Source organism: Diceros bicornis, chromosome 3 (genome assembly GCF_020826845.1).
Source record: "Diceros bicornis minor isolate mBicDic1 chromosome 3, mDicBic1.mat.cur, whole genome shotgun sequence".
In the NCBI taxonomy this organism is placed as follows: domain Eukaryota; kingdom Metazoa; phylum Chordata; class Mammalia; order Perissodactyla; family Rhinocerotidae; genus Diceros; species Diceros bicornis.
The window spans coordinates 35,557,073-35,580,152 of NC_080742.1; the positions used below are offsets into that span (position 1 = coordinate 35,557,073).

A 23,080-nucleotide genomic window follows, 5' to 3' on the forward strand; every position below is an offset into this window, starting at 1 on the left:
TTAAGTAGTTAAAATGTGCCGTTGAGAAAAGATCAATAGGTGGGCTTGTCACTTTCATACAAAAAAACACCTCTGAGAACTCCAGGCAAGTGAGAAGATCCTCCACCATCCATTGTTCACCTCTAAAGGACCTAAACGACAGTACTGCATATCATGATTTTACAGCAGACTTACCACCCTAATTATATTTTTCTCCGTCGAATGTTAAAATTCCTCTCTTCCCACTGACCACAGTGGGGAGAAGTCTGGAAACATGCAGGGTGGCAAGGGACTGACTTTGTCCTATTGTTTTCCTATAGTATTTTGAAGCTGACTATCCATATACTCTTTATTCCACTTCCCCTAATCTTAACACCTTACATAACATGGTACATCTATTAAAACTAAGAAATTAACACTGATACAATTCTATTCACTAAACAACAGACATTATTTGGATTTCACCAGCTTTCCCACTAATGTTCTTTTTTCTGTTCCAAGATCCAATCTAGGGTACCACATAAGGGAATTGTGACACAGCCTAAAAAACTATCCCCGCTAACAAACTTGCAACTTTTTATTATTGAGTATGTACATAAGCAATCCTCCATCCATCCCTGAGCCATACAGTAATTCAAGGATGGAGTGAAGGTCAGGAAAAGATCCAGAAATGTCTAGTCGATGCATTATTTGATAATAAAATAAAATTTAATACAGCTACATTAAAAATGGTGAAGTCAAAATTTCTCCTTCCTCCAATCTGAAGCATCACTACATCGTATTTCAATCAGGGAAAACTAACCAAAGATTAATTTATCTCGGGTAATTCATGCAGTTGTAGTTACCAGGTAGCTAACTGAGAGTTGAGAGTAATGCTGACTCATTAATGATAGTTCTTTCATCACAGGATGCCGGGGAGCAAGGACGACGTCTACCTTGATCCCCATTATATGATCGGTACCTGGCGACCTGGTACAAAGCAAGTGCTGAATAAATATTTGGTGACTGAATGAAGAAATTTTCCAGGCCATTTCAAAAGGTAAAGTACCTGAGTACTATTTTAAAGTATAACCTTTAAAGTAGTTTTAGAAGTGATGATTTTATTTTGTAATAAAAATAAGCATGAAGATTAGTTGATATAAAATATATTAATTTTTACCACTAATAATATTAATTTATATTCACAGTTTATAAAATTATAGGGCATTATATAATAATAGTAACAATTAATACAATTAATAGCATTTGCAACAGTTTAACAATTGAAACATTTTAACAATAGATACAATTCACAATAGATACAATAGATACAACTGAACAATTAATACAACTCACTCACCACATGCCAGCCTTATTCTCTCTTAGCCTCTGTTGTTACCCTCTCTAACTGCTGAGGGTAAGAGGCTTTGTCTGGGGAAGTAACTAATGGGTAGGGCTGGCATTCTAGATCAGCCTACCTGACTCCAAAGCCACGCTATTCTGCCTCCCTAGCAACTGACACTATTCACTAGAAAATCAAGAAGCTCAAAATTATGATTTACCCAGAAACACAAATTTTCCCTATAGATTCTACGGAATTGGAAAAGAACAAGGCAGTACACTTTAATACCATATTGACAGAATTAATACCCTACATGAATAGGGTCTTGTGTTTACAGCTGTATAAAATATTTCCTAAGAATTCCTCTGTATTCTTGGTCTACAGAGCTAGGAAAACCAGAGGATAGAAGCCATCCAGCTCCTCTCAAACTGACCAAACTATGAGCTTCAATAAATCCCGGAGCTCGATCATTCCCCACTGTGGAGTGGAGAGACTCTAGGCAAACCTACTTGGGAGCTCTGACTGCAAAGACAGTTTAACATGAGTTAAGTATCAGTGATTTTCTGTCTTCCTTTGAGAGGAATATGGAGACAGAAAAAAGAAAACCTGCGTTCCAGAGGGGAGAAGGGGGATACTGTGGAGGGAAAGATGTTTAAGCAGCTGAGATCCTCGCTGCAGATCCCCCATTGCTTCCCCAGTTGCTCAGGCCAGGAAGACCTCTTCAACTGGGATCCTGAGAGGCCTCTGTCCTCACCGTTTTCTTCTGAAGGAGAAGGAGATTAATATGAGTGTGAGCTTCCATGTATGCATTCATTCAACACATACTTAGTGAGCGCCTATTATGTGTCAGGACCAGTGCTAGGCACTGGGGTGTCTGCAAAGGAATAAGACACATAGGAGGTGGTCAATAAATACTTATGAACGAATGCACATAGGCATAAGGACCCTCCAATCCTTTAGAGAAGACAGACCAGTTAGCAACTATATTATAATACAATGGGGAAAGTACAACAGTAGAACAAAGAGTGAGGAACAGAGGTAGCACAGGCAAGGCAATGATTAATGCTGAGGTGGGGTGGGGCAGGGGTGTAGGTGGATGGCATTAAAGCACCAACTACTGGCCTCTCAGTATCCCCACCCTTTGCCTTGTAACTTTGTACTAGCCTCCTCCCACTTTGACTCTGGGCTTGGCCGTGTGACTCGCGTTGGCCAAAGGGGATGTTAACAAATATGACGAAACTGGAAGCTTGAAAAAGAAATGCTAGTGTGCTTCCATTTCCTCTCTTGCTTCTCTGAGATGGCCATGAGAATATGCCCAGGCCAACCTGGGAATATGCCTGGGCTGGCCTGCTGGAGGGTGAGAAGCTTGTGCATGCAAGAGACATGAGGAGGAGAGCCCAGTTGTCCCAATAGACCAGCCTTTGGCCGGCTGACCCCTAGACACATGAGGAAAACCAGCCACCATCATCAGAGCCTCTCCTCGCCCCATAGATTCATGCGTGAGCCCAGCAGAGACCAGAAATGCTCTGCTATCCCACTGACTTATGAGCAAGAAGAAATGCTTCTTGTTTTAAGTCATTGAGTATTACAGTTGCTTATTTCACAGCATGACTGTGGCCATAGATAACTGATATACACAGTAAGGAGTTGGACGATAAAGGCTTCTGAGATAGGAGGATATCTGAAGTGGGTCTCAAAGTATGAATAGGAGTACATAGTAAATACAAGGTATCCACCAAACTGGCTTATGGGGAGTTCCAGATTTTCTAATTAAATGCAAATTAATTTTTTTGCTGGGATGTGAATTTTGCTTTTTCCTTTACATTAACATAATTAGTTACTCATGGATAGTCTTTTATCCTAGGAGAAAACTTATTTCACTTGCTTATAACACAAAGCTCAAGAATTAATATACTTTGAAATGTACCCTAATTTAATTTTGTTTGAATTTTGCAATCTAATTTTAGAAACCTAGAAGACGACTTCAACAATTGACCCAGTGAGTTCTGAAAGGCCATATGTTTTGTGTGTCAACAATGATCATTAAAATACTTAATGCACTGCTGAGTTTCCAAATGTTGAGCCCTTTCCCTGCCAAACAGGGAGGATGTTACACTGTTGGGCATTTTGAATAGGGTGATGTTCATTTAATATTTTGTGCTCCATGTCTGCTCTCTGAAGTACATTTCCAGCCTGCAGCCTGAGGACAAAACACCAAGAACACCATCAAGTGTAGGCCACCACAAAAGTCTAATTACACACACCTCCAGATGTACTTAAGTGAAAAATGTTTTGATTATCATTCCTTTCAATCACAGATAAATTGTACTCAATTACGTAAACATCTTGAAGAGCTCCTGTGGTTTTCAAGGTTCTTTAAAAAAACTTCAGTCAAATAAATGTACCCTTTGTTTATTTCTTAATTTTGTTTCTGGTGCCCTACCTTTCTCCTCTTATTCTCCAAGCTCTAGAATCTGATCGTGCCTATCAGACCCTCGTTAGTGTGAGTCCTGCCTTCCCCAGGCTGCGGAAATTCAATTTACCAGAGAAAGGAGCGATGTCTTGACTGCCAAAACTACAGGGCACATCCCTCTACCTGTTCCTCTAACCTGAACTTCTACCTCTCAGCCCCAACTTGAACTACATATGGTGAAGCCAAAGCTGTTCACCTTCTTAGTTCAATCTGGCCTCCCCGTCCAGTGGGAAAGGTCTTCCTATTATTCCACAACCAAATAATTTTACATATTTTTAAAAAAGTGTTTGCTTTCCTTTAAAAGCAAAATAAAGCAAAACTACAATCCTACTCTTACTTTTACATTTTCTTGCAGGAAACGGCTCTGTCTCCCTCCTTCCCTCCACTCGTTCAGTAAATATTTACTGAGTATCTTCTACGTGCTGGTAGCAGTGAGTAAAAGGGAAGTGGTCTCTGCCCTCGTAGAGCTGACAGTCCTGTAGCCATTTTCACATCAGTGAGGGCATAGCTACAAACTATGTGAGGTGCTCAGAAGGAAATTCACATAGTCCCAAACCAAGGAATCTGACTGAGAGGATGTTCTCCGAGGAAGTGTTGCTCAAGCTCTATTCTGAAGGACTGAACATGATTAACTATGCAAGGAAAGAGAGTACTCCAGTAGCGAGAGGAGCATGTACAAAGGCCCTGGGGTGGAGGGCAATAAGGCAGGTCCTATAGGCCAGTGTAGCTGGGTTGCTGAGAGCGAGCAGAAGGGTTTTATGAGACAAGAGAGGTAGGCTGGGGCACATCCTGGAGCAGGGGCCTTGTAGCCATGCTCAGGATTTTAATTTTTATGAAAAACATCGGAGCCCTTTAAGCTTGGAAGAGATAGGACCTTATTTTCAGTTTGGAAAGATCACTCACTGTAGTGTGGGGATGGACTGGAGGAGAGAGATGAGAGTAGATGAGAATAGATCTAGAGTCAAGGGGAGAGACGTGGTAGCTTTAGACTTGGGTAGTGATGCTGGATATGGAAAAAAAAGTGCTCTGATTTGAGAGATATTTAGGAGGTAAAACAGATGGGACCTGGTGAGGGATTAGATGTTGGGGGTATGGAGGATGACTCCTACATATCTAACCACCCCAAACCCAATATAATTGTCTAACTTTCTCTTTCCACCGGATGATTCTACTCATATCAACTTCTCATGGACACCTCAGACCACATCAGAATTCTTGGTTTCTTTCCAGCTCTCAATATTCCTTCCTCAGTAACATGATTTGTTCACCCCTACTTTATGCGGAGGCAATATCCTTCATCCAGGGAAAAATTTTAAGATCAGAGAATATACCAATTACTTCTTTTGACTTTTAGTAACATGCCACAAGAGAAAGTCTAGCCTGTCACTTGGAAAACAGGTCAGATTTGGCATCATTAAAAGAAGATCTTTTTTCTGACGCCAATGAACCAAGACCTCTCGAGGGTCAGATAATCAAACATCTTGCTGAGTCACTTTACTGTATTTGATTTATCATATTCTTATCCATTCATGGCAGGAGCAATTCTGACGTATTATGCACAGAAGCATGTGTAAGTGAATGTGTATGCTCCACGTATGTATGTGGGCAGCAAAGCATAGATTAGGAGCTATCTATTTTTTGGTCTTCTCTCAACAAACCCTCACTCCATTTTGAAAAATATTCCTTCTCTTTATACTAATAAGGTGGTTTAAATGGGGCCTGGTGTGCTCTTTTATAGGCCACCCCTCTACTCCCACTGACTGGCCCAGGGATGGGCATCTTAGCCCAAGTTGAGTCAATCGCAAGGCACCATGGTTGGCTGATTCGGGGAAAGGCACTTGGTTCAGGCTGAATGAATCAGAGCCCTTAGGATTTTTGAACTTGGAACCAGAGAGCATAAGTCTCAATGCTTTTCCAGTGGCTAAAGCACTAGGGGCAGGAAGTCCTGGCATTTGAGTTTCCTGTGGTGTGAAGCAAACTTGTCTGAGAGAATAAAGGTGACACACAGAGAAAAGCGTAGAAGACAGACAGAGTCCTGGTAGCACTCTAATTCCTGGATCCCGATGCCCTTCCTATGGTTACAGGAGATTTCTAATTAACTCCTCCCTTTGCCTCAATGAATTCAAGATCAGGTTCTGTTATGTGGACCCAAGAGAGCATTAATACAGGCTGCTCACTTCTGCCTTCTTGGAAATTCAATGAAAGGCTCTAAGAAGTTCTATGATAAAGATCCCTTTTAAATGTTGATTATTCCAGTGTTTCTAAAATTTATTTGAACAGAGAACCCTTCCCATATATCATATACCACCTATTATATGCCATAAAATTTTTAGGTGGGAAATCTCTGTTTTACAAAAGAGGAAATCAAGACCTAGATATTTATCTAACATAGAAATTAGATTCAAACACAAGCATATTTGGTTCTATAATTTATGCTTTTTACACTAAACCCTAGGGCACAGGGTCACTGACCTACCATTGATCATGTAACTTACAGTGTTCCAAGTCTGAGACATGCACCAAGGGTGTAGCTACCATCTCAGGAAACCCCGGTCAACAATGTTGGCCTTATCAATTTAGATACAGACATTGGGAGACCCAAATCCACATCCTGAAGAGAGCTTCTATTATCAGAGATCTTGCTAAGGCTCTTTAGTTCAGGCTCCTCAACAAAGTGGAAAAAAATCAGCCCATCAAATTCCCTGAGGTGCACTGTGGTCAGAGGATTTCTCGTTTTCTAGAAAAAAAAATATGCAGAGATGGTATCTATTTTATTCTGTGCTTGGAAGCTGATGCCACCACCACGACCATCATCATCATCATCCCTTTTAATCAGCTTTATTTATGAGGTACAATTTAATTTTATGTGTACAATTCTATGAGCTCTTGGACAAATGTATACAATCATGCACCTACCACTGGAATCATGATATTGAACATTTCTGTCACTCCTAAACATTCCCATTGTAGTCAATTCCTTCCCTCAAGTTCCAGCCCCTGCCACCCATTAAACTGCTTCCATCACTATAGATTAGATTTGTCTTTTCTGGAGTTTCATATCAATGGAATAAGACAATGTATTCTGGTCTTTTTGTGGCTGGATTCTTTCACTCAGCATAATCCCTTTGAGATCAACGTTGCTGCACATATTAGCAGTCTATTCTTTCTTATTTCTGAGCAGTATTTAATTGCATGGATACATGCAACTTGTATATTGATCTGGGTTGTTCCAATTTTTGGCTATTTTGAATAAAACTGTTATAAACATTTGAGCACAGATCTTTGTGTTGACACGTTTCTCATTTCCCTTGGGCAAATATCTAGGAGTAGGATTGCTGGATCATATAGTAACTGTGTGTTTAATTTTATCAGAAACTGCCAAACTGTTTTCCAAAGTAACTATACAATTTTGCATTCCCACCAATAATGAATCCAAGTTCCATTTGCTTCAAATCCTCATTAACACTTGGTATTTTCAGTCTTTTAAGTTCTAGCCATTCTAATGGATATGTAGTCATAATTATTATGATTTTAATTTGCATTTTTCTAATGAATAAAGATGCTGAAATTCTTTTTATATCTTATTTGCCACTTATATATCTTTAGCAATGTGCTTATTCAAATCTTTTGCCTATTATTAAAAATTAGGTTTGTCTTTTTATTACTGAGTTATAAGAGATCTTTATATATTCTGAATATAAATCCATTATCAAACATAAGGCTGAAAACATTTTCCTCAAGTCAGAAACTTGCCTTTCATTTTCTTAATAGTGCCTTTTGAAGAGAAAAAGTTTTTAATTTTGATGACATCAAATTTACCAAGTTTTCTTTTATAGTTTCTGTTTTTTGTGCCTTTCCAAACCTTCCTTTAACCCAAAGTCACAAATATTTTTTTCCTGTGCTTTTCCTCCTAGAAATTTTATATTTTTAGCTATTACATTTAGATCTATGATAATTTCAAGTTAATTTTTGTATACTGTGTGAGGTAGGGGTGTAGGTTCATTTTGTTTTTCTCACATGTGGATATCCATTTGTTCCAGTACCATGTGTTGAAAAACTACCCAATTGCCCATTGTATTTCCGTGGCACTTTTGGCAAAAATCAAGCCATTATACAAGGGGGTCTATTTCTGGACTTTCTGTTCTAATATTTTGATCTACATGTCTATCCTTATACCAATAGCACACTGTCTTGATTACTGTAGCTTTATCATGAGTCTTTAAGTCAGGTAGTATAAGTCCTATGATTTTTTTTTCTTTTTTGAAATTGCTTTAGTTATTCCAGGTTCTTCATATTTCCATACATATCTTAGGGCCAGCTTGTCAATTTCTTCAAGAAAGCCCTCAGATTGTTGATCAGGATTGCACTGAAACTACAGATTTACTGGGAATTGACATCTTAACAATATCTTCAGACCAATGAACATGGTATATCTTTCCGTTTATTAGGTCTTTAAAATTATCTTAGTTTTTTGTTTTGCAGATGTTAGTGCACAGGTCTTGCACATGTTTGGTTAAATTTATTGCAAAGTATTTCATATTTTTGATGCTACTGTAGTTGTAATTTTTATAAATTTCAAGTTCTAATTGTTCATTACTAGAAATGTAATTAATTTTTATAACCTGATCTTGTATCCTATTACCTTGTTAAATTCAATTACTAGTTTTTAAAAGCTTTTTTGGAGATTCCTGAGGATTTTCTCTCTCTATATATATCTATGTAGATAGATCTATGTACACGTATGTCATGTTGTCTGAGAATACAGACAGCTTTACTTCTTCCTTTCCAATTTGTAAATCTTTATTCATTTTTCTTGCCTTATTGTACTGGCTGGGATAATGCTGAATGGAAGTTGGTGTGAGCAAACATACCTGTCTTGTTCCTGATCTTAGTGGGGAAGTGTTCAGTCTTTCATGATTAAGCATGATGCCAGCTGTACATTTTTCGTATATGCCCATTATCAGATTGAAGATGTTCTCTTCTACTCCTTGTTTGCTGAGAATTTTTACCAGGAATGGATACTGGAGTTTATCAAATGCTTTTTCTGGATCCATTGAGATGATTATATGGTTTGTTTTAAGTCTATTCACATAACGAATTACACTGACTCATTTTAAAGTGACCCCATTCCTTGGCTAACCACATTTAGTCAAGATTATATTTATTTCTGGTAATAGTCCTTTTTCTAAAGTCTATTTTGGCTAACATTAATATAGCCACTTAAGATTTCTTTTGATTAGGATTTGCACGCTATACATTAATCTATCCTTTTACTCTTAACCTATCTGTATCTTTATATTTAGAGTCCTGAGACTAGACCCAGATTGGTTTTGCATTTTTAAAAAAGTCCAATCGCTAACTCACTTTTCTCCATTTTGTCTATAGGGAATGATATAAGACCTACAAAATATTATCAGTAAGAGGAAATGGGGTTAGTTTGATGTTAAAGTGAATCCACTCTGCTTCAGAATAATCCCAATTTTTCCTAAGTTCCTTACAAACCATTTATACAGTAATCAGTTCTAGATTTGATTAGGAATCAAAGTGTAATTTACTATATTGAATTGTTGAGTTTTTAAAATTCTCTTTTAAAATAGGACAATATTTGCTTGTTATGTTACTTCTGGCATCTCTGATTTCTCAAAGCTTACCAGCAGTATTTCTGTGCTTGGATACATGACTTCTTTCTGGGACATAACTCATCTAAGTCCAGTGACTAAGTGTATCTAAATACAACAAATACATGTTAGCCCCTTTCATAGGTTTAGCTTCAAGTGTTCCTTAAGAGCTCCTTTCTATCTTTTCCAGTTTTAATACTGCTTCTCTTAATGGAGATGAAAGGACAATAGGAGCTTAGTAGTTCTGTTTTCTTTGCTTTCATTATTAAGATTAAATCATCCAAAAATATATCTTCTAGCTCTGTCCACAGGAAAGGTCTAAAAATAACGGCTAACTCAGAAGCAATGAGCACCCCCAGCACCCAGATCATGGCCCCTACCTACCATGTCTCTCTTAAAGGAACCAGGGTTCCTCATCAAAATGGCTGATTCCAGGGCTAAAACAGGAAAGATGATCCTGAAATATTTTGTTGTACAAGAAAGCAGAGAAGACTACCACCAGAGTCATGTCAAAAGGACTCAGGAGTCAACCTGAAGAGGCTCTCACTAGTCACAGATCAGACAATCTGAGTATCAATAAAGTAATACTGTCAACAATTGAAACACATCAAATATACTTAAATCTATGAGTTCATGATGATACTTAAAAACAAAGAAATAAACAAATTAAATGAAAACCAAAAAACCTCACTGGGCACCTGTAGAGAATGCCAGTGAACCAACTCAATATCTTGACAAAGATATTGAGAACCAAACATTTTTCCTGCCTCTCCTATCGAACCATATTGTACTTCAGGATGACCTGGTAGTTGATGAGGCAAAGTTACTCACTATTGAACCATTCAAACTTATTAATGAAGAAAGAATATATAATATATTAAACCATCTGTTCCCAAGAGTGGGTCTGTCTTCATACTCACAACAGTTTTGCTGTTATCAGAATGTTTCCTAAACCTCAAGTCATTCCAAGTTTTAGCTCTCCTGGCACCATTCTTACTTCTTAAATGCACTCTTTCCTCCCAAGAAACATTACTGAGCACCTACAGTTCTAGGTAAGGATAAGGAGGGAATAAAGCAAAGTCTCTGCTTTCATGATGGTTACATTCTAATGGGTGAAACTGGACAATAAACAACAAAAGTCAATATATGTAAATATATATGTTAGATGGTGAAAATAAAGCAGCATAGGAAACATATAAATTCAGGGTTTGGGAAGAATGGTAGAGGATTCTGTTTTAAATGGAAGAGTCTGGTAAAAGCTTCCTGAGAAGGTGATCTCAGAACAGAGACCTGGAGGAAGTGAAGAAGCAAACCATGTAGATATTGGAGGAAGAGCACTCCAAGCAGAAGAATGGTGAGTGCAAAGGCCCTGAGGCAGCAGTGTGCTTGGCTTGTTCAAGGAACTGTAGTCATTCTCTTAAGTTACATGCTTCTTTTACCATCTATTTTACATGCCTTATTAAAATGGAAGTTTATTAACAAATGGATAAAATGATGCTCCTAATCTAACTCAATGGGTGACTAAAAAAGCTCTATATTTTGAAAATCAACATATGACAATATGAATAGTTTTAGCAATATGTTTCTATAGAAAACTCATATATCCATTTTTTCCTTTATGTTTTTGTAACGAATCTAGTCCATTGGAATTGAATGGTATTTAAATGTACATATAAAGTTTGCACATCCCTACCACCCCCTCAACACACATTGTAGTTTGAGATTTTCTCCCAAGAAGTTAAGAAAAAACAAAAGACAACTCCCACTCCACAGTGCAGAAAACAAACACTTCCACTCTTAGCAGCATCATTCTAGTATTGCACTTCACAGAATTACATCTAAATACTAGGAGAGAGATACTGAAGAATAAGAGTGAGAGAGATTTTAGAACAAGGCCAGAGAGAGATGCACATTCCACTGATACAAGGCAGGAGAGAGTGCTGCCACAGTTTGGAAGACAAAAGGGAGAAGGGATCAACTCATGGCCTTGCCAGGTTCAGCACCTCAGCTAATGAAATGAGGTGGGGCAGGGGGAAGAGGCTGAAAGGAATATGTGGGGCATGATGGGCAAGCTGGGGAGGGGGACGGAATCGGTTGGTCAGGTTGACTTTCAACCTAACTGAAGGAGGGAGGCAGGTAAGTTGATTTAGGGAGGCTGAAGTTAAAGCGAAAGAAACAAAGAGGCAAAAGGGAAGAAATCTGTACATGTTTAACGCTGCAGCTATGATGATTAATAATCAGTATTTTGCCAAAAACAAGGAAGATGTAGTTGTCATTTTACTTAATTTCCTCCTAAGCATGCATTTTGAACTTTAACAATTCAGCAATAATAAATAAGCAGTGATAATTTTAAGGTTTTTCAGCTATACTGCTGCTGAATTTATAGATAAAGTTGAATCTTTCAGCTAGCTTTCCCTTTACATGAATGAAAACTGTTTATTCAAGACAAAGGTTTTAGACCCACCTGTGTAATCAGGACAAGGTACACACGTAGCTGATGTAATCTCAACTCATTTATACGAACATGGCACGCGACCTTCATTCAGATGCTCATTTTCAGATACTAAGGAAAAAAACACCAAATTTCTTCCCTACTTTGCTCTTGAGCAGTTCAGGTTTATAACATCCTGATCATGAGTGCAAAAGTCACCTAGGAGAATGGGGCACACCAATGCCTCAGAGCAATTTTCTAGGAATGTCTAAAATATTGTACTGGATGAATACCTTAGTCAAATAATTATCTCGATGATTCAGGAGAAGTAGGGGCCCAAAGTGCAGGTCTGCTCTCTTTTGAGTTTTCAGGAAACAGAGTTTTAATTCTCCTTTGTTTATTTCACCTAATCATGTGTTCCAAGCTCAGTGAGGAGAGGAAAAAGGAGTAGACACTTATGCAGAGCAGTGTTTTACAACTGTTTCTTACTGTAATTCTTCAAGGTAGGCAAAATGATCCTCATTTTATCTTTTCCTCCCCAAAGCCCCAGTGCATGGTTGTAATCCTAGTTGTAAGTCCTTCTAGTTCTTCTATGTGAGCTGCTGCCACAGCATGGCAACTGACAGATGGGTGGTGTGGTTGTGCGACTGGGAAATGAACCTGGGCTGCTGAAGCAGTGAGAGTGCCAAACTTGAACCACTAGGCCATCAGGGCTGGCTGGATCCACATTTTTGTAGAAGAGAAAAACTGAGGTACAAAATGATGTGCCTAAAACCAAACAGTCATTGAGTAGAAAGCCCAGATCCTGGCCTGGGTTGGATGTTGTCTCCCCTTGTATGAAATACAAACTCCAAACCCATACCCTGCCTGTCTGCAGCCCGTCCACCTCCTCTCCCACATCACCTCCCAGGCACCCTATGCTCCGGGCGTACTGAGCTGCCACTCTCCAGCAACCCCATGCCACACATACCTCCATGCTTCTGCACATTTCCTCTGCCTGGAGAGCGCTCCCCTTCTTGTCCACATGGTAACTCTTATCTTTTAAGTTTTCACTCAAAGCTTTTCTCCTCTGAGAAGCTTTACCTGTAATGCTCCTCAGCTGAGTTAGCAGCATCTTCCTCTCTGCAGTCAATGCACTTTGCAAACACCCTTATGACACAAAACTATGGTAAGTGTTACCTGCTCCCATTTATGCCCAGCTACCGTCTGGACCACAAGTTCCATGAGAGCGGAAGCCACACTACTCAGTTTTATAAGGCTAAGGCCACATGCCTCCAGGTAGCAGGTACGCAAAACACTGGATGGATAAAAAGAGGATACAGAATGAGTGGACAAAATCAGGCCTTGGGCCGCCCCGTGGCTTAGCGGTTAAGTGCGCGCGCTCCGCTGCTGGCGGCCCGGGTTCGGATCCCGGGCGCACACCGACGCACCACTTCTCCGGCCATGCTGAGGCCGTGTCCCACATAACAGCAACTAGAAGGATGTGCAGCTATGACATACAACTATCTACTGGGGCTTTGGGGGGAAAAAATAAATAAATAAAATCTTAAAAAAAAAAAATCAGACCTTGCTTTCCCATTATGTATACTGCTCTGCGAGAGTGCACAGCATGCTTTCTGCTGAATTAGTTAAGACTCTTCCAGCCACCATCCCTCTTCCTCACTACTACCACCACCATTTGCCAATTAGGTGTCATACAACATGCACATACTCTCATTTGATTCTCACAACACTCCTACACCATAACTCTGTTTCTATTTCAGAGAAGGAAACTGGGTTTCAAAACCATTAGGTAACTTGCCCAAGCTTGCTTGACTGGCAGGGGAGGGGCAGGATGTGAAAGTGGACGCTCACGTCACTCAATCACTTTGCTTTCCCAATGGTAGCAAATCTCACAGAAGGGAGATTGACTATAGACTACCCAAAATGGGGATGTCAGCACTTTGTCAACCCATTACATACAAATATTCTAATATGTTAAAAGTTTGTGATTCTGGCTTCTTGTTTTAAAATACTAACCATTCTTCGCAATGCAATACCTCCATTCATGTAGGATCGAAGAGTACAAGGTCTTCTACTTTTGAGCCCTCGGCAAGTTGAAATAAATACAGTTAAAATTATTCACAATCATGTAGGTTATAATATGTGGATACATTTCAGATTAATTTAGTTAGCTATCACACTGCCTCAACATTCTTAATGTTTGCTCAGCTGGTATATTTTTTTTTTTCCTGTTTTCTGTTTTTAACTTAAGAAATCAATTCTGTCATCAGAAAATTTAACCGACTGGGTTCACTTCCTCTTTCAGGTTATTAGTGGAAGTATTAACTTGGGTCACAAGACTGGGCCCAGGGCACCCGCTTTATCAATTTTTCTCTAATCTGAGAAGCACACGTTTTAGAAGACAGTGAAAGGCTACAATTCTGACTTTTTATCTCATTGATATTTCCTGTACTTTATTGTAGTTTTTAAAATGTCATTATTTCTTTTCGTTTTATTTCTCTTTTTTTGATCATTTATTCATGTTTATGTACCATGCGAAAGGTTGGAGAATTTGCTTGTGTCTCTTGGCTGCCCAAGCTAAACCTGCCTGTACTTTATATTACAGTATATTTTTATTATGCTTATTGATGGTCATTCACTGTAAGTAATCATAACTCAAAAACACAAATCAACTGATAAATTAACAGATGACAACTATCTTGTTTCAGAGGTTGTGTTTATGGACTCTGCAGTGGGTCCTGAATAGAGTGAATGGGGGAAAAGATCAAGCCTTTCCCTTTATGGATCCATTTTGCTGCCCTTCAGTTCCAAAGTGTGGTGGATCCAGGCGTTCAGGAGTATCTGAAAAGACTGAAGCACGAATAACACCTTCAGTGGTTCCCCAGAACACTGAGGGTAATTCCAGATTCTGCAACATGTATACACACCCTTCATGATCTGGCTTTGACCCACATCTCTACTTTCATCTTCGGTCTCTCTCCTCTTTCTCTCTCATTCCTTTCTCCAGAAAATCTTTCAACTCATTCTTTTCTCCTAGTGCAATCTCCCAACTCATAAAAGGATTTCATCCTCTTCCTTTTCACATGTTCCCATTGATGTCATTGGCCCTTCAAAATTCAGCTTGTGCCACCTCTTCCAGGAAGCACACTTCAGTCCCCAAGTCTGACTTTAGATGCTCCTCTTTGGGCCCCCTACAGCACCTTATTATACACCTCTGTTAACTCACATGACTCTTATCACATTGAATGGTCATTGTCAATTTAATTTACTGTCTTCTATACTCTTCACGGAGCTTGTAGCAGAGAGCACATCTTGATTTTGTTACCCCTGTACTGATAGTGGGAGCTAAATGCTAGTGAAATAAATAGCTTTTAACCTGGTGTACAGTAATATACACCATCATGTGCTTTGTGTCTGTGGCTTCTACTTTTATAGTCTGAGGACTGACCTTCTGTCACTGGGTGTGGTCTTCTTTTTTTTCTTTTAGAAGAAGACACTGCCACACTAATTGTATGCCAAGAAGGAAGCTAGTCCAGCTCCTTCAATTTCCCATTAGTCTAAATCCTTAAAACATTTTCTGTGTTGTGATTTGATATATTTTGGCAGCGTTTCTTTTCTCCTTCCTGCTGGAAATCACCTCATTCTGATTTGCTCTAGATCAACTGTTCTGGAAAACTTGGGTTTTGTGTTTTTTATACACACCTAATCCATTAATGTTTTGTGTCAGTGATGATTCCTTTTGTTATTACAGGCCTGAGAACATCTCAGATTTTCAGTATGCTGAGCAAGTGCTCTGTGGCTGAGGCTGCTAGTTGTCCATCAAAATCCATTTGCCCTTCTATATTTTCCAGACTCCCTCCAAAATAGGTGTGGCCATGGGACAGAGTTCTCCCCTGGGGAATGTGAGCACAAGTAGCATGTACCATTTCCAGGCTTGGCCCATAAAGCCTTTCTACACCTGCTCCTGCATGTTCTGTTTCCTTTTGGGATGACTGGGATGTCCACATCTAGAAAACATTGGGAGGCTGTTTAAGGATTGCAAAGCTGTTGTCAGCCTGGGTCTCTAAATGACTTCTTGGAGGACAGCCATTCCACCAACCTGGACACCTGCCTAGGAGTATTTGGTGAACAAAAACAAACAAAACAAAACAAAACTTCTATTGATTTAAGTCATGGAATTATGGAATTTTGGGTGTCTCTTTGTACCATAGCCTAGCCTATTCTACCTAATATACCGATGGCTTTAAGAAGAGGTTAGTTAAATGACAAGACGCTAGATACAATGATGGAAGTAGGTTAAAAATCAAATAATCCCATAGACAATTGTCAGCTATCCCAAAATTTGTTATTTCTATTATTATCTTGATGATCAAGAATGTCATCGATAATATCAAATGATTACTAAAGTACTCAAAAATTCATTTTCATGTTGCTGAATTTTTAAAGAAATGTTGTATAGCAACCATGGTGGCACTAAGTGTGGTGAGGTGAACCTGAAAACAGTGAAACCGCTGGAAAATTCTTTGGTGTTTTCTTTTATCATTAGAACTGAGGTCCTAGATGACTCTCCGATGAACTTCAGACCCTGTTAGCCCAAGTTCCCCAAACTAGCTTCCAAATGCTAATTACAGTTTCCTTGGAAAGGAAGAAAGTAATTTTTTACATTTGTGTGTGTGTGTGTGTGTGAGGAGGACTAGCCCTGAGCTAATATCTGATGTCAATCCTCTTCTTTTTTGCTGAAGAAGATTGGCCCTAGGCTAACATCCATGCCCATCTTCCTCTACTTTATATGGCACCCCGCCACAGCATGGCTTTACAAGTGGTGTGTTGCTGCACACTGGGGATCCGAACCTGCAAAACTCGGGCTGCCGAAGCAGAGCACGCATACTTAACTGCTGAGCCACCAAGCCGGCCCCCATTTTTTACATTTTGACATAGAAGATGTCTCCTGATATTTAGGGCTGGAAGATATATGCTTGAAACGGTGAAGAAATTAGAAACTTGGATATGTAAAAAAAAAAAAAAAAGCCCTCAGTACAACGGTCCTTTTCTTTTTAAAGTGCTTCTAAATAACTGTGCCACTAAGATTCATTTTAGTCTATGTTTTCTTTCAGATATGCTCTATGATTCTATTCCTCCTTTCCTCTCCCCAAACTCCTTATTTTCAGCTGTAGTTTTTTTCACTATTTTATTGAGGTATAACTTATATTAAAGTGCTAAATATGAGGCTTATAGCTCCATAAACTTTTAAATATGTATATACCCACATAACCACCACCCAGAACAATACATAGAACATTTTCAGCACTCTAGTAGACTATTTTGTGTTCCACTTTGGTCAATACCTCCCCAAAAACAGAACCAATATTCTGACCCCCATCACCATGGATTAGTTTTGCCTGATTTCGAACTTCCTCTAAATGACATCATATACTACATTCTCTGTGTCTGGTTTCTTGCACTCAACATCATGCTCCTGAGATTCATTCATATTATTGCAGTGTAGTAATAGTTCATTTTTTTTCATTGCTGTGTAGTATCCTATTGAATGAACAATATCACAATTAATTTATCCATGCTGTTTATGGACATTTGGGGCTATTATGAATAACACTATGAACATTCTTGTACATGTGTTTTACACGAACACTCATTTTCCTTGGGTATGTGCCCAGAAGTATATGATTTTTAGTAGGTAATGCCAAACAGGTTTCCAAAGTGGTTCTATCAGTTTATACTCCCACCAGCAATGTATAACGTTCCAATTGCTCCATATCCTCATTAACATTTGTGATTGTCAGTCCTTTTACTGTTGGGCATTTGGTGGGTTTTAATGATCATTTCCCTGATGGCTAGTAATGTAAGTACCTTTGTACATTTATCTTGACAACTTTGATATCTTCTTTTGTCAAATGTCTGTTCAGATGCTTTGTTCTCTTTTTAACTAGGGGGTCAGTACCCTTCTTTTTGATTGGTAGGACTTCTTTAGATGTCTGGATACAAGTTCCTTGTTGGATATATGTATTGCAAATATTTTCTTCCAGCCTGTGAGTTTTATCTTTTCTCAATGGTGTCTCTTAATGAACAGACTTATTTAATTTTGATAAGGTGCAATTTATTATTTTCTTTTATAGTTAGTGCTTTTAGTGTCCGTTTAAGAACTCTTTGCCTGTCCCAAGGTCACTCAGATTTGCCTATGTTTTGTTCTGAAAGATTTAGTTTTACCTTTGGACTTTAAGTCTGTGATCTATCTTTCAGTAATTTGTGTGTACGATATGCAGTAGGGCTTATTGTTTTTTGTTTATTGTTTATCGTTTTCTATATGGATATCCAACCGGCCCAGCACCATGTATTAAAAAGACGATTATTTCCTCCAACGAATTGCTGTAACGCTTTTGACATAAATCGGGTGATCTTATATGTGTGCGTTTTTTTAATGAACTATCTAGTCTGTTCCATTGGTCTATTGAATTATTCTTTAGTCAACACCACTCTGTCTTAATTACTGAGGTTTTTTTTTTTTGTGAGGAAGATCAGCCCTGAGCTAACTTCCATGCCAATCCTCCTCTATTTGCTGAGGAAGACTGGCCCTGCACTAACATCTATTGCCAATCCTCCTCTTTTTCTCCCCAAAGCCTCAGTAGATAGTTGTATGTTATAGTTGCACATCCTTCTAGTTGCTGTATGTGGGACGCCGCCTCAGCATGGCCCGACAAGTAGTGCGTCAGTGTGCGCCTGAGACCTGAACCCGGGCCGCCAGTAGCGGAGTGCGTGTACTCAACTGTTAAGCCACGGGGCCGGACCCAGCTGAGGCTTTATAATAACTCTTAATTTCTAGAAATGTAAGTCTTACAGCTTTGTTCTTGTTTTTTAAGATCACCTAGGCTATTCTATGTCCTTTGTATTTCTATATAAGTTTATAATCATTCTGTAAATTTCCTAATTGGATTGTAATTGGTGTTGCACTTAATGTATAGATCAATTTGGAGAGTACTGACATCTTAATAAAATGGAGCCTTCTAATCCACAAACATGGTATATCCCTCCTTTTACTTAAGTCAGCTTTAATTTTTCTAAGCAGTGTTTTACAGTTTTAGTAAAGAAGTCTTGCATGTCTTTGGTTAGATGTATTCCTAGGTATTTGTCATTTTCAGTTTTTAAAAGCGGCTAAGAAAATAAGCCAGTGCTTAATTAAGAAATGTGAGGCATTACTAGTATTCACATCGTCTTGCTTAAGAGGTAAAAAAAACCACAACCCAAATGCAAAATAAATATATAAAGATAATGAAATCTAGAAGATTATCTGAATGTTAGCATCTTCTTACTTTCTAAGAGTTGAACCTATCCGAGCATATATTATTACTGGAGCAATATTCTTTGAACCAACTTCTCTGTTATCCCATTAAAGTTACCACTAGCTACTTGCATAGCTTATGGTAGAAAAACTTAATGCTCTAGTCAAATTCCTTTCATTTCTCTGGCTGTGCTATTCCGTCCCTCACCCTCCTCTGAGGTTTCACACATCCCCCAACTCTGCTGGGAAAACTCTTGGACTCTCCTTCCTCTTTTCGCCTGGCTGCTAACTATGCATTCATAGTCTGCCGCTCAAATTGTAATATCTCTCAGAAGCCTATCCTGATCCACAACAGAATTAGGCATTCTTGCTATGTGCCCCAACAAAACCCTTTAGATCCTCTATCCGGGCACTAGACTCTGCATTTTGATTGCTTGATTAATGTCTGTCTCCCCTACTACACTATGAATTCTACGAAGACAGGGCCAGTGACAGTCTTATTCACAATTTCATCTCCAAAGCCTTGCACACACCTGGCATATATTAATTGCTCAATAAATACTTGAATGAATTGAACTTGATGAAATTTGGGCAAAATAGAAGAATGGGACTCTTCTCTTTCCTCCTTGAAAACGAGTCAGTAGAGAACCAACCATTGGGCTGTCCCAGAGTAGAATCAGTTAAAGGGAGGCCCATTATCCCTGGAATTCTGGTAGTTGTCTTATGAGTGCTGTATTTCTTCCTAATTTTTATTGTTGAAAAAACAAAGTAATAAAAAATGTATTAAAGGATTACCTTGAAAGAAGACCATTCTTCCAGAAGAGCCAGCAGATCTAACATTCAGGATTGATCCTATTTTTGAAAATATTTTGTCTTTTTTCAATTTTGTTTTTGTATGGTGTGTTACAGCTTTCTATTTCCTCACTTTTGTGTTACATAGTTCTTTTTGAAAGGAAACCCACCGTCACTCCAAGGTTGCCAGTGCAAATGAGAATCTCCATACGGGAGATTACTTCTTGGACTTGCTGTCTCCATCACCATGAGTGTCTTCAGGGCACAGTCCCCCAATAACAACACTGGCATGACCCTCTAACCCCAACTTTCCTAAACTTGAGAACAACAGAGGGGAAACAGAGGTAAGAGAAGGAAGCTACAACTAAACAGACTGATTTACAAGACTGAGTTAGCTTTTTCAGCTCTTAGTCTCCTATGGGGAAAAGGGGAGATCAGTTTAACAACCATCAAACTCAGACTGATGCCTACATTTCCCTGCACTCCTCAAAGCCTTTACCCAAGAAAGTAAAGATTATATCGTGACTATTAAACATCATTGTGAAGACCCTCTTCCCCAAACGTTTGTTCCCTTAAAGTTTATACCAACCCCCACCTACAGCTGTGGTCCTATCCTACAGCTTCAACAGAGCAGCCATATCAGAATACAATCCAATGAAAGGCACATACTGATGTGTGTGTGCTGGGGGTGGGGTTTGCAGAGGGAAGTAGTTTTCATATATTTTCACGTATTCATCAATTCCATGTATTCAGTCAACAAATAGTTATTAAAACCCCTGGAAGCATGGTGGAGTAGAAAGGGCATCTGATCTGGGGCTAGAAGGCCTGAGTTCTGTGCATGGGTCAGCAACTTCCTAGCTTTGAAACAGTGGGCAAATTATTTAACATTTCTGAGATTCTCCCATTAGATCTGCATGAGTATATAATAGAGAGACTGTATATCAGAAGCTTTCTTTAAAACTGTAATGCTTAATGCTATTAGGCGTTATGTGTAAGGTCCTGTGTTTAGCACAATACAGGTCAATTATGCCTCTATTAAGGGTGGTTGTGGGGCTAAAATGAGATAGAAACATTTAAAAACGATGAATAAGGCATGATCCCCACTCTCAAGGAAATTTCAAACTGCCGGGAAGATGAGACACGGGCACAAATAATAGAAAACCAAGTAATATCTGAAAAGTACCCTAAGAATGGAACAATGTAGGATAGGATTTACATAAATTTATTTTTCTATATATGGTATATTATCACTAACACAGAGAGTTACTTTTTAGTTTCTATTAAGATGTTTATTTCACTAATAAAATAAAAACAGCTAATTTGTTAGCATCTTCTACATGCAGAATCAATGGGCTTTTAACGTCCACAAGCAAGGTCATAATCATTGTGCATTCTGAATCGGTAAATGTGGTGCCCAGTCACACAGGACAGAGCTCAGGAACATTCTGAAGTGTCCTGTGGATAATACATGTCTCATCGGCTTCTGGAGAGTAACGCGGGGCCTTAAGCCATAGACATACATCAAGGCCTGGTGCCATTTCCAGGTTCCAGGAGGACTAGAGGAAGGGCAGCACCCTGCCTTCTGCTCCAGCTGTACCTTTTATCAATAGGATGCAACGTGCTCAACGACAAAAGGGGTCCACTCTTTACTTTGAAATAATAGCTGAATGCATATCATGGTTTGTTTTGTTAAGAGGTGAAATAGAGCAGAAAAAAGGAAATTTGCTTTAATCATGCTCCTTGGGGAATATATCACAATAAAAAAAAAATCACAAGATAGCTTTCTCTCTTCCCAGGCTACTTACAAATAATCCCTTTAGAATACATTTAGGTTTAGAGAAATAATTCACAGTTGAAATAAAACCTAATGACCTACTGTGAATTAAAAACCTATTGTGTGTTAAATATATACGCAGGAGTACAGAGAAGATAAAGTTACTTCAGAGGAAGAGGGAAGAGATCTGTGAACCATCTTTAACATTATTTTGAACTAAACATTTTTAAGACATGAAAGAAAATAAAAAGGAAAAGAAATAAATGAAAAGAGTTCTATTTTTCTTTGGTTAAAAAAACAATAGAAAAAGTCAGCTCAAATTCAAATTTAAACAATACTATGAGACAGGTAAAACTGGTATTTAAAGTAAAACTCAATTTTAACCTTGATCTTTTATAAATTATAACAGAATATATATGACTGTGCCTAATGTATAGTGTAGAACATACTTATGGAACTTTAAATGAAATGATCCATCATCCATCCATTTATTCATTGATGAATAACTATGCTATTCAAAATGTGCTTCCTGGACCAGCACATCAGCATCACCTGGGAGCTTGTTAGAACTGTAATTCTTGGGCCCCACCCCAGACCTTCTGAATCAGAAATAAGGATGGGGCTCAGCAACCTGTTTTAACAAGCCCTCCAGGTGATTGCGTTGCATGCTAAAGCTTGAGAACCAGCCTCCTGGAGTGAAAAGGTTAAGAGCACACTCTTTGAAGTCACAGAAATTTGGGTTCAAATATTTGCACTTAGACTTACTGTCTCTGTGACCTGGAACAAGTCATTTAATCCAAGCCTTAATTTCCAAATTAGTAAACAGAGACACTGTACCTTTCAGGACTATTGTTAGGATTAAATGAGGAAATATACACAGATGAGATCTACAGTGTATATGCATCATACACACAATGTTTAGTGCATAGTAAGCACTCAGAAACTGATGTCTGTTATTTTTCCAGGCATGGAAGACCCTGTGTTTGATGCTGCAGGAAACACTGTGTTAATTAGACCTGGTTTCTTTCTTCAAGGACCTCAGTCTGGAAGAGGAGCTACACTATCATGCAAATAATCATGATACAAAGTAGAAGGTGTCAGGCGGGGCAAGAGTGGTGTATAAAGGCCCTGGGAGATTGGAAGAGTGGAGGAAGCAACATGTGAAGAGTTTTTCTAAAAAGAGGAAGCTTTTCGATAAGCACAGATCACGGGAAGGGCATTCCAGATGAAAGGAACAGGGGGAGGAAAGGGAAGGAATCATGGGATATGTTGTTTGGCTAATGGGATAATAGAAGGGTGACCATATAATTTATTGTCCAAACAGGAGCACTTTGCAAGAGAAAGGAGGCATCGTTAATAGTTAAGTCAGGACAACAGATTTAAAGGAGACCATGC

General features: G+C 38.8%; 1 protein-coding gene across 15 annotated transcripts in view; it reads right to left on the minus strand.

Moving 5' to 3' along the window:
• ICA1 (islet cell autoantigen 1) overlaps positions 1-23,080 on the minus strand; it is a 139,839-nt gene that overhangs the window by 40,840 nt on the left and 75,919 nt on the right. The gene's annotated exons all lie outside the window — the stretch shown is intronic.